This window comes from Columba livia, chromosome 5 (genome assembly GCF_036013475.1).
Source record: "Columba livia isolate bColLiv1 breed racing homer chromosome 5, bColLiv1.pat.W.v2, whole genome shotgun sequence".
Classification (NCBI taxonomy): domain Eukaryota; kingdom Metazoa; phylum Chordata; class Aves; order Columbiformes; family Columbidae; genus Columba; species Columba livia.
Genome location: NC_088606.1, coordinates 37,560,713 through 37,577,117, shown reverse-complemented (window position 1 = coordinate 37,577,117; position 16,405 = coordinate 37,560,713). Strand labels below are relative to the sequence as shown.

General features: G+C 46.1%; 1 long non-coding RNA gene across 1 annotated transcript in view; it reads right to left on the bottom strand.

Annotated features, from left to right (window-relative positions):
* Positions 1–2,767: 2,767 nt before the first annotated feature.
* Positions 2,768–16,405, bottom strand: part of LOC102085790 (uncharacterized) — a 29,252-nt gene continuing 15,614 nt past the window's right edge. Inside the window, exon 8 of the long non-coding RNA XR_010472977.1 lies at positions 2,768–15,348. This is a non-coding gene — a long non-coding RNA (uncharacterized LOC102085790). The remainder of the gene's footprint in view (positions 15,349–16,405) is intronic.

The following is a 16,405-nucleotide window of genomic DNA, read 5'->3' as shown; positions in this document are numbered from 1 at the left end:
TGAGATTGAAGTTGAGTTGGACTCCATATGGACTCCAGAAGAGAAGAGCTCTGTTCCAACCTCATTTATCAATCTTATCAAGGCAAGGATTTTTTCTGCTCATCCTGTCTACCTGGGTGGGATAGATGAAAAGTGGGTGGGGAAAGAAATACCTCCACACTGAAATTTTGAGGACTGCGTACTCTGGGCTGCAAATGTGAGAGAGAGCAGGTGGTGAATCTCCCATACATGACCTCTGTCTGCTCAGGCAGAGTGGGCTTACTATCAAAAGCTCAAAAGAAATGTGGGGGGAGGATCATGCCAGGGCATATGGAGGCCTGACCTCCCCTCCATGTGATCCTCCACCAGCACAGACAACAGTAAAACAGAGGAGGAAGTAGCTGAGGATCAGGCCATGTGAGCTCAACAGGTCATGACATTGAGATTATTTTTTGTCTGTTGAGCACATTTACCTTGTCTCAGAGAGTTGCTCAGACAAATGGAATAAAGTATTTGGCATCACAAGTTGGCACCCCCCTCTTCTGCCTCCCTCCATCAGCGGTCCTTGTCCTCAGGAAACTCAGAATCTGAATTGCATCCTAAATGGCATGAAAACAGCTCAGAAACGTACTCCAGCAAAGAAGCCCTGGCATCATATTAGACAGGCTTTGACTTCCGAATTGGGGAGGCAAAATGGTGACAAAACAGTAGGGTGCAAATTTTAAAATGCCATGATCCTGAATATTTTCATCAGGGCCAAAAGTAACACTTGTTATTGGACAGGAGAAGTTTGTTGTTTCTTCCCTACCAGTTTCTTAGCACTGACACCAGCAAAAGTGCACTTAAATCACAGCTCTGAGAACCAGCTACACGTATCCAAAGCTGAGCAGAGTTCAAACCTCAGCCCTGTGCTGATACAGAGTCTTTTCTGTTTTAAATTGCCCACCCACTCACTATTCCCAGCTGCCGAGCCACATAACGTTCAAAGACCACACACAAGGTGCAAAAGCAATAGAGGCCTGTTGAAAATTAAAGTGCAACAGCTTAGTCGAAAGGATAGGCTCCAGCGTTGCTGCCTAGAAAACAGGGGCAAGGAATGAGGACGGAAGGGCAGACGGAGACCGTGGGAGATCCATACAGAAAGTGATGGGAATCTACACTGGAGCATATTTTACAGAAATACCCTACCCTCAGCTCACAGATCAACAGAGACACAGAGCTTCCCATATGAAAACAGGCAAGATGCAGCTCAGAAAAAGGAGGTGGTGCTTTCCAGAGGCAAGAGATGATACTGCGGTCCCAGGGTTTGTTCTCAGCTTTGCTGTTGGCTTGCTAAAAGGACCTGGAGCCAGTGAAAAAAAACTCTCTGTCCCTTGTTTCCCCCTTTTGAGGAGGTGTCAGGAAGTATAAGAGCCTCATATGAATGCTGTGCTGTCTCGCACAGGCCCTGACAAACAGCAAAACTATCAAAGAGCTCTGGTTTCTTCTCTCCAGTGCTGATGCTGAAGGGACCTTTCTCTGAAAAGCACTCCCTTGGATGCCACATAGTAGCGTCACTTATTCCTCTTCATCCCATTATAAGAGCACGTTACCATTAAAACTAGAGAGTGTTGTGATACCACTCAGTGGTGACATGAAGACAGGAGCAGCTCAGCACCATCACACATCACAGTGCAGCACCCCCACTTGTAGTAAAGAACAAGGCCCTTCTGCTGCCCCTAGGATTCACAGGGTCCAGAGCAAGCTGGTGAAAATCGACCTTATCCTGAACATATCTGCTCAGATGGCCGAGTTTGCTATGAGTTTGCATAAAAAGAGCCTGTTCACCTCAAGCATTTTGAAAACATTCTTAAGTTTTGTCCCATTGCTTCTATACGTAAGGAATGTGTTTTTATATGTTTATACATCAAGATTTTGTGCTTAGTCGCTAACCAAGGCTAAATACTTAAAGGCTGAGTCAGGCTGTACGCTAAATGTGGGCTGTTTTACCCATCGCTAAATGAAACGGCTTCACTGCTGAGACAAGGCAATGTTGTAAGGGCACCCGGCACAACCCAGCAGTCGGAACAAGAAACTACGAAGGTGGTTTCTAACAGAAAGTGCTCAGGGTGTTTGAAGAGGCACAGTGCCAGGGCTCTATGGGTATCATCCTACTCCCCAGTCCTCAGCTGGGATAGCAGCTCAGGAGAGATGAAAGAAGGGAAGATGAAACACAACACGCCATGAGCTCTGGTTACTGCTAGCAAAAGACGGTGAGCCAAGGAGACACTGGAAGAAAAGACTCAGTCAAGTACACCATACCAAATGCTCTGAGATGGTGGTTGGAACCCAGAGCTTGCATGTGTGCCTGTAATGATCTAAACTAGAACCACAGATACAAAAGTGCTTGCAGCATTTTCAGGCTCTCATATTTGATCCCAGTTTTGGGATTCAGAACACATTCAACAATAAACAGAGCAAAAGATACCAAGACTGGAATTTTGGTAGCTAATGCTATTACTCTATTACTATTGCTACCTTCTTAAAAAATTGTAAATGTACCAAAATTTCTAGGTGTACATGCATAGCTTTTCCTTCTTCTGACCCCTGTCAGAAACTCAGAGCAAAAAGAAACCTTACAGCACACAATCGCCTGCAACCAGCTTTTTAAAATATCCCACTGTGATACATATCAACCTTTTTCTTTTGATTGATAGACTTTGCTAGAGAAACACGGCAGAACAGATGTGTGTGCATGGGTGCCATCAAATGAATTTTAATGCTCTTTCTCCCCTCCGCCTCCCTCCCACCCACAGGCTTATAAAGTTATTCTGGAAGACATGCGAATCCTAAATAATGGGGGAGGGGAGAGTAGGGATTAAGGGACATCTGAAGAAAGTAGTATAAAATTGCACTGAAAGCAAAAATCCTCCCACCGTAACCTACCCTTGTCCACCCCTGTGTCAACAAATATGCAACCAATTAATGTAATTGCAGAGTTATTTATGGTGCACAGGAAAGTGTAGTCAGGGACCCTGAGAAACGAGGTTGTAGGGATAGGAACGCCTGGGTTTCCCCCTCACCCCCTCCTTTGCAGATGTTTAAGTTGACTTGTGGTGTCCATGTGTCTCATAACCAAGAGCCTGTCTACTTTGCAGGTGTTGCTTGCTGCGTGGGGGTGGGTAAAGGGGATGAAAGGAGACCTGGAAAAGAGTTGGGGTCTTCTGATTTCAAACTGTGACCAAAAGATATTGGTTGGGTTTAGATATTCCCCCCGCCTTTGCAGCCTACAAAAGCCCCATACTTAATCCCTTCAGATGACCCTTCTGACAGCAGTAACAACATTTGAACACAACAGGGGGAAAAAAAAAATCTTAGCTCCATGATTTGATTGTTCGGGGTGACAGTTTTGTTACTGTTCAGTGCCCTGCACAAGAGAAGTTTTAATTAGAGCTATTGAGTGGTTTGAATTGGCACAATTAGGGTCAGCATTAATGATTGCTGCATGTGTTCTTTTGAACAGTAAGGGCTTTTTTTTGCCCATAGACAGGAGGGGGTAGCAGCTAATGAACTAGGAGAGTGCAAATTATCTCTGCAAAGCTGGGGCAAGTGTAATACACACTGGGGATGAAGCAGAGAGCAGGAAGAGAGACCACAGCTTATGGGGCTGATCCAGAAGACTTCCCAGCAGAGTGCTGAGCACCATTGGTCCCCACTGCTTTCCATTTGCTTCCTCAGGTGCTGAACACTGACAGAGATGAGTGTCTTGCATTGCAAGGGAAGACTTCAGAGAGGAAAAGCATATGCAGTGTTTTCATACTGAAAAATACAAAAGGAGATGAGGAAAAGTCTGCAGTCTGCTGAGAACAGTAGCCTGCTTCAAAAACAAAGATATGCTCGTGCAAATTGGTACTCCCATGAGTAGGCTTGTAGGCTTCACACAGCTCCCATTCACTTCAGTCGGATACTGAATCAGTTCAAAGAAACACAGCCACATAAGATATAGATAGATAGATAGATAGATAGATAGATAGATAGATAGATAGATAGATAGATTTGTGTACAAGCACCCCTCCTGTGTGTGTGTGTGTAAACATCTCCCAGATACAAAGACCTACGTTAACTGCACTGCAGGTGGGTGCCAGAGCCCCATGCATATGACAGCTCTGCCAAAGGCTGCTCCCACCCCTGCTGAGAAAATGAGTCCTCACAGCACATGCAACTTGACTTAAAGAGAAGACCTCCTGGGGGCATATCTGTGATCTCCTCAGAACTTCCAGTCTCCTGAAGTATGCTCATTACACAGGTTCTTCCTGACCCACACAGTCCATGAAGGTGTGCGGACATGCTCCTGGGTTGCAGGAGGAATACACTCCCACGCCACTCCAGCAGTCAAAGAGGCCTCCCTTCCACTTAGCTGCTTGTTGAAGAAAGGGCAAGTAGGTGATGGTGACAACAACCATGTGGGTGCATGGACTGACTGGAGGCACAGGACCTTCCCCACTCCTGTGAAGATCCTCTATTGCCTCTAGGCTATGCAGGTCATCCCCAAAGCACAAGTTCAAGCTACAGGCTTGAAACAAAGCTTTCTGGGTGCTCTCCATTTGCTAAAAATAGCTTTAGGCCGGTCATTATATTAGAACCATAGGCCTCTCTGCACCTTTGAGCTACAGAAAGAGTTTATTCACCTGGCAGCTCCCCAGCATAGTGCTTCCTCACTGCCCTCCACCATAAGCAGCAAGACACAGCCATTCCCCACTTACATGTGCAATTCACCTCATTTTACTAATGGTGGGGTGACCCTCTGATGACTGAATCAGCCTAGAAGTTCCTTCTGGCCTCCAAAATACAGATAGAGCATCACTGGTAGGGGTACCTGTGGGCCTGTCTCAGGCCTGGCAGAACCAGCCAAGTCAGATGCTGACACTGGTCTCTTGGTTTGACCCCTGAATACCTGTCTAAGCCAGCAGGTCCACTGTAAAATGGCATCTCTAATTGTCTGCAATAGTGATGTCTCCTGAACATGACCCAAAGATGGAGACTCATTGTCAGGCACCATGCATCAAAGGAAAGCTAGCTGGCAGAGCAGCAGAGAACAGCATGTACGTATATACTGTCAGAATACTACTTGTACATTTCTCAGAAAACATTTTCAGCCAAACTTTCTGCAGCCTTACCAGACTGTGGCCACCAACAACCAACCTCTCAAATGTTTAGGGCCCAGCAGTAGCATCAGCCAAGGCTGCACACCTCATCAGTGCCTTTGTTGGCAAAGCCAGTAAAGCTGTGTACACAACTGGAGTGGAGAAGCTGGGTGAAATCCTGGGTGTGCAATCTCAGTTGGGAACTAGCCAAATACTTCACGTTTCATACATGCAAAAGAAGACAAAGGTGCCCAGAATGGGACTCTGGTGCTATTAAACAGAGGTTTCTGTGTATTTCTGTTAGTAGGTGTTTTCAGGTATTTCAGTGTCTCCCTCTCTAAACATAATCTGCTTCTCCAAAAAAAAATTCCTATTTCTCTGGGTTTTCTAGGTAGCTGATGTAAATTATCTTATTCTTACTTGGAAGACTGAGTAGTCCAACACTTCGGTGAAATAATCACAGGCCAAGATCTTGCCATGCAAACAGAGGACAAACAGGTGATTTGTACCTAAAGAGCTCATATTCTGTAGGCCTAAATGAGCAGATGTTTAGACTGCAGCAAGATTAACCTGTGATGCTGTTGCAATCCATTTGTAGCCTATGGATGGATAGAAACCCAGTGAGTAATCACAGCTGGATAGTCTCAGTTCTCAAGGCAGAAAACAGTAGCCTGAACTAGATCCCTTCCCCTCAGGTGTGGGTTCCCTACTCATTTGCCACACCTGTGGCTTCAGAGCAAGCTCTTTACCTTATTACAATATTTTGTAGTGCTAATGCTCAAGATCCAAGAGAATCAGTCTTGTAAAGGGTCTTTCCCCAGGTGTTCCAGCCCCCCAGGACACAAAGAGCTCAGCAGTGCCAGGCAGGGATCTGCGGTCACTGGTGGGAGCTGGAGCTAAGTGGAGCAGCAGCAACTGCTGAGCCATGGCAGCCATCCCAGCAGGACTTTACCCCCGGCAACGTGGCCCTCTTGGGAGTGAGCAGCACAGCTGCAGGGGGCTTCACCTTGCCCAGCACCTCTGAGGAGAGAAGATATCCTCCTGTCCTCGGCTGGCCAGGAGGAACCGGTTCCACTGGGGCTCAGGAGAGATGCAAAATTGGAGTGCCAGGAGTAGGGCAGAGACAGAAGGAGCATCTCACAAGTGCTTTTCCCTTTGGCCATTGGCTGCTTTCACCTTCTCTTCCCCAAGTCTCTCTCATAAGGACTTCAACTGTTCCCATGGCCAGCATTTTGGTTTGGGCAGACATCCAGTATCCTTAGCAGATCCAAAATGACACCTCACACATTCTTGAAGGTGTGAAAGAAACAACCAAGCTGAATCGTTTCACCACCCTCGAGGTACTAGAGGTGATACCGTAGACTTGCCAAGGAACATGCAAGAACATCCACAAACATTTCACGACCACCTTCTTTGAGTCTGCTTTGTTATTAAACAGCCTTGGGTTTTGGCATTAGCTGGAAAGCTGAACATAAAACTGCTCAGAGGTGACATCTGCCTTGACTTTCTTATCATATATCTTCATATAGGCAAGACTTTTCAGTAATGACTTAGATTTACACTGTCAAATAAATACATTAATAGTCTTCATATAGATAACTTACAAACAAATAATAATAATGCTGCACCCTGGAAGATGAGGATAGCACTGCAGACACCAGGCTGTCAGCTGGGCCCCAGCATGAGGTTGCGTTACCTGGTAAGGGTGTGGAAGCCAATAGACGTGCGAGTGGATGTGACATGTGGAAAGCTGGATGTGAGAGGGAATATTGTGAGAAGCTGGCAGAAGCTACAGACAGTGCTGTCAGGGCTGGCTGGATCCCTCAAGTGGTTAAGGGGGAGGTGTGTGAGCAACAGCCAAACCACACAGATAGCTGGAGCGGAACACTGGGGACATTCTGGGAAACAGGACCTTGCCAGGCCAGTGTGCCCGGTAACAATACCTGTAATAGCACGCAAGGCTGAGATAACCTGGCTGGCAGTATCAGAAATGCCAAATTCAGGTATGGATATGGCAAAACCAGGGCTAATAAGGAAAAGCAGTTAGGTGCAGCTTGTCTTTCTTGATCGAGGAAAAGGGAGATGTAGGAGTGTCAAAGAGGGAGTCAAGAAACACAGAAATGGATAAAAGGATATGCAATTTGTGTGGCTGAAGCTGTTTGGGGGCATTTCTCCAGCAGCCCTACACTTGCTCACCAGAGCTGAAGCCAGACAACAAACCAAACCCTGTGTTTCTGGCCATGCCATCAGAGTCAGACCTGCATCTACCCCAGGCAGAGGCCCTGAGTGCAGGGGAGGTGCTTTCACTTGCTGGCAAGCAAACACCTGGATGGGCAGACGGAACATCCCAGCATCACCATGCTGGTGCCTGTTCCAGGTCAGATGGCCATAGCAACTGGCTGCTGCTGTGTAACAGATAGGATTTAGAGGGTTCCTGGGTTTTTTTGGTTTTCAGTTCAGTTAATACAGAAAAGCTCTTGTAACTAAAGAAAATGCCTTGTCTACCTTCAAACTTATGGTCTACAGCCAATAAAAGTGTCTTCCAGGATAACTATTTGCACTGAGAAATCAGTATTCCCTCTTCTCTGCTTTAGCAAAGACACCAGTTAGGAAATACAAAATATGCAACAAGACTGTCTCTGAAGTGATATGTAGCAATTCTGCAAGCTCTCCCAGCAGAAACTATAAATGCGGACTTCAAAAACACGTCATGAAAAGCAAGTTACTCAGAATTTACTTAATCTGAGATTTGGCTGAATGTTTGATAGAGTCTTATTTTACCAAAATTAGTCAACCCATTTCCAAATTAAAAGAAACACATTTTGACTTCAAGTACCACAACATTTCATTCACCATCCCTCAGATCACCTGTGAATCAGCAGAGAATTTGGTTTTCATAATTTCTCAGTATTGGTTTTTGCCGTATCACTACATTTCTGTCCTGCAGCCAGACCAGCACAGCTTGTGAGCAGACCAGCTAAGCTACGGTGATGAATGACCCCCTGGAGACATCTCTCCTTGGCCTGCATATTGAGCAGTGAATTTTTCATCACGGCCTTTCCTCCATATTCCCAGGTGTCTTGCCCCTGGCACGTCTAGACTTTGTTCTAGCTTGGACTTTGTGTAGAGAAGACAGAAGTCCTCAGCACTCTGAACTTCAGCTCTTCTTTCCTAGGGCAGACAGCTCTCTCTCACTCCAGAGCTCCTGTTTCCTTGCCCTCCGCCATAACTTCTTCTGAAGGCAGCTTTTGCTCCAGCCTCACTACAAGGAAAATAAGTTACTGAGATTCTGTATCTAAGATCACTCTGGGAAACTTCAGGGTTGCCAAGACACTGGCAGGGGTGAAATAAGCCAAGTATTTTGCTGAATGCTCTCTTGCAGAACAGAAACATGCAAAGCCGGACTCAAGTCTATCATCATATTCGTCAGATATGATAACCAACATCCACTGCAGAAGCATTTGTGAGAAAGAAGGTAATAGCTGAGGACCTCTACTACAGTTGGCAAAGGGAACCACCATGAAGAATTCTCCACAATTTGAACTACTTATCCAGTTGCATTTTTATTTCATTTTAAGCAACACCCTTTTTGGCCACCCTAGGATTTTTTTTTTCCCCACTGTTATGGAGAAATTTAGATATTTTTGCCCTGGTTTGGGGGGAAGGGTAGGTTTCTCCTTTTGTCACATCAAGCTCCCTTCTCATATAAAAGAGAAATGTCAGGCAGACAAGTTCATTCGCAGTCACGTCTGCTTCCAGAGCAGAGCTCTTCTGCTGGTTAACCAATGGGATGGACCTGAAGACATGGCTCAGGGGACATGTGGGTCTAGGCTCAGTCAACAAGCTGGTAAGCTTGAGAAAGGTCAGCTCGTGTCAGAAAAAAGCAGTGACAAGAAAAGCAACATAAACGCCACCATAATTTAATAATATCATCAGGAATTCTGATGTAAACTGTTCATACTTTTGCAGGTAAATCCATCACTTAATCCACAGCCACAATGAGCTTGTATGCAATGGTTCCTGCATCCTGTGATGGCAGCAGATCTTCCTGTCTGCACCAGAACTCCATCAGCACCTTTGCAAAGGTCACAGTGCCTAGCAGCCCAGCCTCTTCTCCACCACCCTGCCCAGGACCTGATTCCATGCTAAGTACCACAAACAGCAGTGGTGCTCGCTGGAGAAGAGGTACATCCATATATGACTTCTAAATATCCCTGAGTCCCTCCTTGCACTGGTTTCTCAGTAAGCCTGAGAACATTTGCACTTATTGGAGAACCTACAAGAAAGGGCACATTGTCACCACATGAGCATATTTCATACGCAATTGCAGTTTGGAGTGCTGTGAGGATTCTGTGAAAAATTCAAGCTACAGCTATGGTCTTAAGTTTAACACAACTGATTGGGGAGACATCCTCAGTTTCTTCAGTTGTCCCATTTTCACTGCTTGCAAATTATCAACCTCCCATGAGCCTCATCTCTTCCATTCTTGATCTAAGGCAACTCAACAGAGCCTTCCTTGGTTCTATAGCTGTAAAGCAAGATCTTGCACAAAAAAATGTACAGAGTAATGAAAAATCAGCATTTTAGTTCAGTCCTCATCTGGCAAACATCAGCAGAGCTGATGAGCTGGTGTGCACCAGTTTCTTCAGCTAGGACCAAGGTCCACAAACAAACCAGAATGGTCCTGCTATCCACACAGCTCTGAACCGGAGTGCCTTAGGGCTTCAGCATTGTCGTGGTGGGATGGCCCCAAGGAAAGCTTCCCACAGGGAGTTATGGCAGGGCCATGGACAGATGGTAGAACCTTAATTATAGTGCAGGTGAAGATCCAGTGATACATGTAAGTATAAATGAAGAACATTTCTTGGGTCCTCTAGCTGATGAAGTATTACAGCCTTTCTGATAAAACAGTCTTTGTTGGTGTATCAGTTAAGGTCCAGTTTGCTCCTACTGTAGGATACACAAAGCCTGCCTGGAGACAGTCCTTCGTTGCCTGCAAGAGTCCATAGGTCAGTTGTCTGGGGAGCTGATCTCCTTGACCTCTGCAGACCACTTCCTTCCAGTGCGTAAATTATCTGCTGTCCAACTGGTGAGATGACGAGCACATTACTCTTCCTCAAAGAAAAGCAAAAGTGAAAATATGAGCAAATGCCTCTCAAAATAATGACTCCATGCAAATGATGGGGAAAAGAAAAACAAACAAAAAAAGGGCTTTGAAAGCATAAGGAGCACTTGGCCAAACACAGGCACCACCACATCGAACTCAGAATTCTGAGAAACAGCCATATTGCAGCTAATGAAACACACTTTCCTGAAAACTGCAGGAAGCCAATATCTTGGAATTTGTCTCGGGCAACAAGGCTAATTCACTCTCCTGAAAAACATCACATTCACCTTGGCAAGAACACCCATTACATAATTAACTTACTTCTGTAATGGTTTTTAAAAGACCTGCTGTGCACAGTTCATAGGAAAAAAGTCCTTTGAGCATCAGCTTTCCCAAGAGTAGCTGCACTCTAGAGGGCAGATGTCTTGGTGCAGGGAGAGGGGAACATCTGATGGGGGACAGACCATGGGAAGAAATAACAGTAGCACTGATAATCATTTTTGGAAACAGCAGTCAGTCAAGCAGGTTGCAATGCAGTAACTGTCATTCATTCCTGTTGATGGCATGTAAGACAAGTGAGATGCTGCACCCTCTGGATTCCCAGAGGGAATCAAGATGAGTGGCTTCAACTGGGTATCCAGCTTTTGGGAAGCTTGTTATGCAGAGAGGGTCCCATCTCAAGAGCTGCAGGACTGAACTCCCCCAGATGTGCACTGAATAAAGCCTGTGTCACTATTTCTTGTTTCTTATGAATCAAGATATCATTTGGCTTAGCAGCAAACAAGTTTTCCCCTTATGCTAATGATTTAGCTGAGCACACAAGCGTTGCCAGGTCACACTAACACTTATAGACTTCCCACACAATCGTTGCTGTGATTTACCAGAAAAGTCATCTACAGTTGCCACAATCAGAACCAAAGGCAAAACTTCCACTGCTCGAGCATGGTAATTCCCCATTTAACCTCAGCCCCACAACACCCCTTGAAGGCAGCGATAGCCACAGCCTTTCCTCAAAAGGATGATGAACTAGTCTGTCGCATATGTGTGGGTTACTGAACAAGATAAGTAGCTAATTTTCCAACAGCAATTAACTAAGTTCAAGTCTGAATTTGAAATGAGATTTCTACTGGGCATACTGGCCTTCATGGTTTCTGTGCTGATATTTAATGTCCCCTCCTCACCACCTACTTCATCTCTTCAAGCCGAAACAACCTAGCAAGAAGCTGGTCCACTCTGCATCCCGCACAGCTCTCCGCACTGACAGACCAGTACCAGTGGCAATACCCGTTTTTCTTCACCAGGTCATCAAGAATTCAGCCTCACCTTGACATCCACAGGTATGTTTGCAGTTAGAATAACTTTTATTATTGCTATATTAGGTGAAGCTGGAGCTTTTGGGCTGCAGCAGTCGAGGGGATTCCCAGCAAGGCTGGGAATCTCAGCAGGCATCTGCACAGTAGCCCTGCCATGCTGCCCAAGTCTCAACACAGGCAGCAAAAGGGTTCCCAGCAAGGGATAAAGAGCGTAACAGTCAAGCAGAGGCACTGGTATTCGTGGTAGACCTCATGTTCTGCCCTTCTCCTCACATCCTTCTGCCAAGTGGGGAAAAAATGATCAGTAACCTTATGTCCTCTTTACACTTCTATCCTCCATTTGGATGCAGAAGGCTGGGCTGGCATGGAAAACATAATTTAAGAGTGTCTAGCCCCGTGCTTGGTAAATTGGGCCCATTATACAGCCCTCTGTCTGTATGTATCACCTTACATATAGAGTACGTATTGATGAAGGGGGATTTTTGCACGCTGAATAACATCCATATGTTACCCAGGAGATATTTCCTGTTCTCAGTGCTGCTGTGTCATTAATTTTCCTGCTTGTTTTGACTGTTTATCTCTTGAGCTGAAGTGTCTAGAACTGTGAAAGCTACAGCCAAGAAAAAGTCAGTAATATAAACATCATCAATATTTATGATGGACACCAAAAGAAAAATATTCCACGATGCAATGCCTTGTTTTCCACACAGCTCAGTTAGGGCTAGGATGCCTCAGACTTCTATTCTGCTTCGACTCCCTTCCATTTTGCTCCAAGCAGAGAGGGCATCTCGGAGCAATGAGGATTTTCTGGCCTTTTAACAATCCCCTTGTCCGCCAGACTTCCTTCTTTCATAGCCCCCATGCACTCCCTCCCCTCTCCCCCAGGGCTAGTTAATATGTGCCAAATCCTGACACCCTGAATGGTTTCCCAACGCCGACACTAATCACGTTTTCGGGAGCAGGTCAGCAGTGAAGGAGCTGAAATTCGTGTGAAAAAGTCCTCGGGATGGCCCCGGTGCCTCACACCTGCGTGCCCTATTCATCCGCACTGTTTACACGTTGTCATCCACAATTAATTCTTTCCAGGGACACTCCACTGCCTGCCCTCCCGTTGCACAGGGACCCCATTCTGAGCTGTTGTGTCTGTTAAATTGAGCATGGGGTGCTGCGATTAAATTAAGTTTTGTGGTGCTCTCTCTCCCCCCTTCTCTTTTCTCTCTGTTAATAATGATGCCTGATGGAAGATTGCTGGCACTGGAGTAAAGAGGTAATTACAGGCACTAAAAGTAGGGGAAGAAAAGTTTCTATGTGGAAATGTGAATGGGAACATCTTTTCTGGCTAGCCAACATTGCCCTCAGCACGAGGTGGGAACCACAGCCCCGTGCAATGTCCAGGGTACAAGAAGGAGAGAAGGATATGGAGCTGTATACCAAGGGCTCCCATAGACAGCAAACCAACAGAACTTGGATCTGTAAGAGTCTGTACCCACTGGCCTGAATGCAGGTTTTCTTCGGCAAGTGGCATTCCCACTTTCTTCTACAGCTGTGTTTGTGCAGATGTGTGGCACACACCAGCCAGACCGCTCCTCTCCCAAGATGCCATACCCAAATGCATCGGGAAATTCCCTGGGCTCACAGGCTAGCAAGTCACCTCCCCACAATGACACACTCCTGCACAGTGGAGTATGAGTGGTATGAGAACTGCTCACTGGAGACAAGGAAAAAATAAGAACAGGGATTTGTCCAGCTTTTGTAAAACCTCCACAAGGCAGCAGCATTTTTGGCAAAGCGTTTTGCTCGTGTGTGAAGCAGACAACTGTTGGCTTTGGGTTATTTTTTTCATTACTGGTATGTCTGTGAAGTTAAAGAGCCATTTTTACTGGGAACAGAAATGTGCAGCTCTCCGAGCAAGCAGAGTTGGGTAGATTCAGCTTTGATGTCTTCAGTCAGCCCCTTGCAGGACGCATAGACACAATCAGGCTGCAGCTCCCTGGCACAGCACATGGGGTATCCCCATGGAAAGAAGGACAGAACTCAGACCCTTCCAGCCAGCAGCCTGGACTAGAGCTACGGCCAAGCTAAAGAACAACTTCTGTTTGCTGTTTGCTCACGTCAGACAAAAAAAAAAAAAAAAAAAAAGAAGGACCTGAGAATCGCCTTAAGTTCTGAGGCCCCGATATCCAAGACACACATTAAATGTAACAAGATTAATTGGCTACAAGCACAGTCTTTTAAGGCTTGGAAAATAGCAGCCTCTCTGATTTTTATTCTATGCAAGAAAATTGTCCCTGCAAGAGAAAAAAAATCTTCATGTCAGCAATTAAAAAAACAGCCTCCTCATAAATACTGCTGTAAAATATTGTTGCATGGACTTATGAAATGTGCTGGAAAGCACATGCTACATCCCCCTCTAGTGCTGAACTACTACAGAATAACAACCTAATCCTGCTTTCTTCAGCTGGAGCATAGAACTTTCTGTGGCAATCCTTGATCTAGCCCTATAAACAAACCAGGAAGGTGGCTGCCACATGTGAACGCATCTTTATGGGATGACTGCTCTACAGCAGATGGATTCACATGGACTGAGAAGCCTGAGAGTACTTTAAATGAGTAAGATCTTAATAACTCCTAAATACTACTGGAAATGCAGGGCAAATCTGTTCTGTTTTACAAGTCTCCCTATTCATTCTGTGCTTCCACTTAAAAACTTGGGAGCTGTGCACACCACACACCTGATCAACACCCATCTCACGGCATCACAGGTCTTTAGTGCTCATACAGAGCAGTACCTGGGGAAAGCAGCCCCTCCAAGAGCACCATCTATAATTATTACTTTCTCAATCATCTTCTATCACAGCAGCCATGGTGCTACAGGCCTTACTCGAGGAAGGAGCCTGCCTGAGCCAGACAGGGAACACCAGCTTTCAGCAGCTGCCTGTATCCTATTGCATCAGCCCATCTCACCACCTGCACCTACACAGACATTCAGGCTCGACACTGAGGTCATACCAGCCCAACAGCTCTCCAAGGTACACATCACCTCACACCAAAGCCGTTCAGACTGCAAGTCTCATTTCTCAAGTGTGCAAGGCAATGTGTCACATGTCCCAGAGCATGCTGTGCTTGCGGTGAAGCAGATCTCAGGCGGTCAGTCTGCATTTTCCTTGCATCCCGCTTTAGGATAGTCTCGGCTTGTTAGCAGGAGATGGAGACATCTGGAGAAAGGCCAGGCATCAGGAGAGGGAGCTGCACAAGTCCTGGTGGATTTTGTGCACTCACAGTTCACAGTGCCTGAAGATCCTGGGGGCTGGAGGGAGCAGGGGCAGGCTGGCTCTCCGGCAGGTCACCTGGGTCAGGCTGGGGAGAGATCAGGATCCACAACCAGCATGGGCAGCAGGTGTGGGTCTAGCTGGCATTCTTAAGTGGGCATGGGAGTAAGGCAGCAGGCACAGCACCATGCTCGTGTTTCCATGCTTTCTCACCCAGCCAACACAGTCTGCTTGTACAGTCCTTCCAACCTGCTACTACAGGCACAGAGCACAAAAATTTTAGCAACAGCCTCCGTGACCTCCTGACAAAAAACACCATCACTCAGCAGGAGAGAAGCAGCTGAGCCAGAAGCTTCCCCATACCAACCAGACATACCACACCACCAGCTGCAAGCACTCTCCCAAGCCTCCTCTGTTTACCCAGCCTCAAGAAGCAAGCCTCGCCTTTCTTTCCAGGTGGGAAAATCCGCCAAAGAACAGCTGAACACAGGTCTTTATCATGGAGGCATTTGAGCAACCTCAGTGGCAGGTGTTGGGTGCAGCTCTGCCTACAAAAACTTGAAACAGAGGCTCATATTAAAATTGTTTTCCTGAAGCTGAACTACTAACACTCTTAGTAATACAATTATCAAAAAACCTGCAAGCTACCTACCACCCTTTTCTCCCTGTGAAACCTACGAGACTGGAGGATGTTCAGCAAATTATGCCCAGTTAATAAACAATTTACAGAAAGATGCACAGTTTTGAAGAGCTCTATAAACTTATATTAATCAATCGTTAAATAATTAAGATAATTCTCTGCTCTTTTTCTCTGGCACTCCCAAGTTGATAGATGTTCCTATAGCAACTGAGGAGCAAGACTGATGGCGGGGGAATGCAGGGCTTGGGGAGGCGATGCTAGTGCAGGACCTTTGCTCTCCAACCCTCTAAAAGTCACACAGGGCAAGCGGAAGGGGGCTGCGAGAGGTGACATGCAGGAAGGAGGCTTTCAATTTTAATGGAGATTCTTACGATGACAGTCTATGCAAATAGGTACATGAAAGAGAAGAGGAAACAGACTGGGGGAAGGGGGAGAGAAATTAAGCCTGGTTCAGATTTCAAAGCAAAGCCAGGAATAATTTTTGGAGCTAAGAATAGTTGCAATGCACCTTGTTCTCCTTGGGCTCAAGCCCTGCATAATCCTTAGGCTGGGGGTCTGAAATTACAGCGGGAGGGGGAGGGAGGCCAGTCTGCACAGTCCAGGAAACATGGCTGTCCAGGCTGCAGCTCCATCACCTTTATGGTTCCTTTGTGTCACCAAAAGCGAGTATTTAACAAAGGACCTGGCCTTCTGCTTTGGAAGGGCCCTTGCAGTTGTTTTGCAAATGAGATTGCTTGATTGGTGGGCAAAATCAGAGATCTTTTGAAGCTGTTGCCCAGGAAAGGGGGAGGGAGAAGGGTTCAATTATCCCCCACAGTAAGTAGTAGGATCTGCCTGGTCCTATTGAGAGCTGTTGAGAATGAACCAAAGCAACTTTTAGATGGACTTTCAGGTAAAATTCTTCAGAAATCCCAGGAAGACCCTACAGCCACTTCCATAAAAAGAGCAGAGTCTGCTTATGTCCTAAGAGAAAC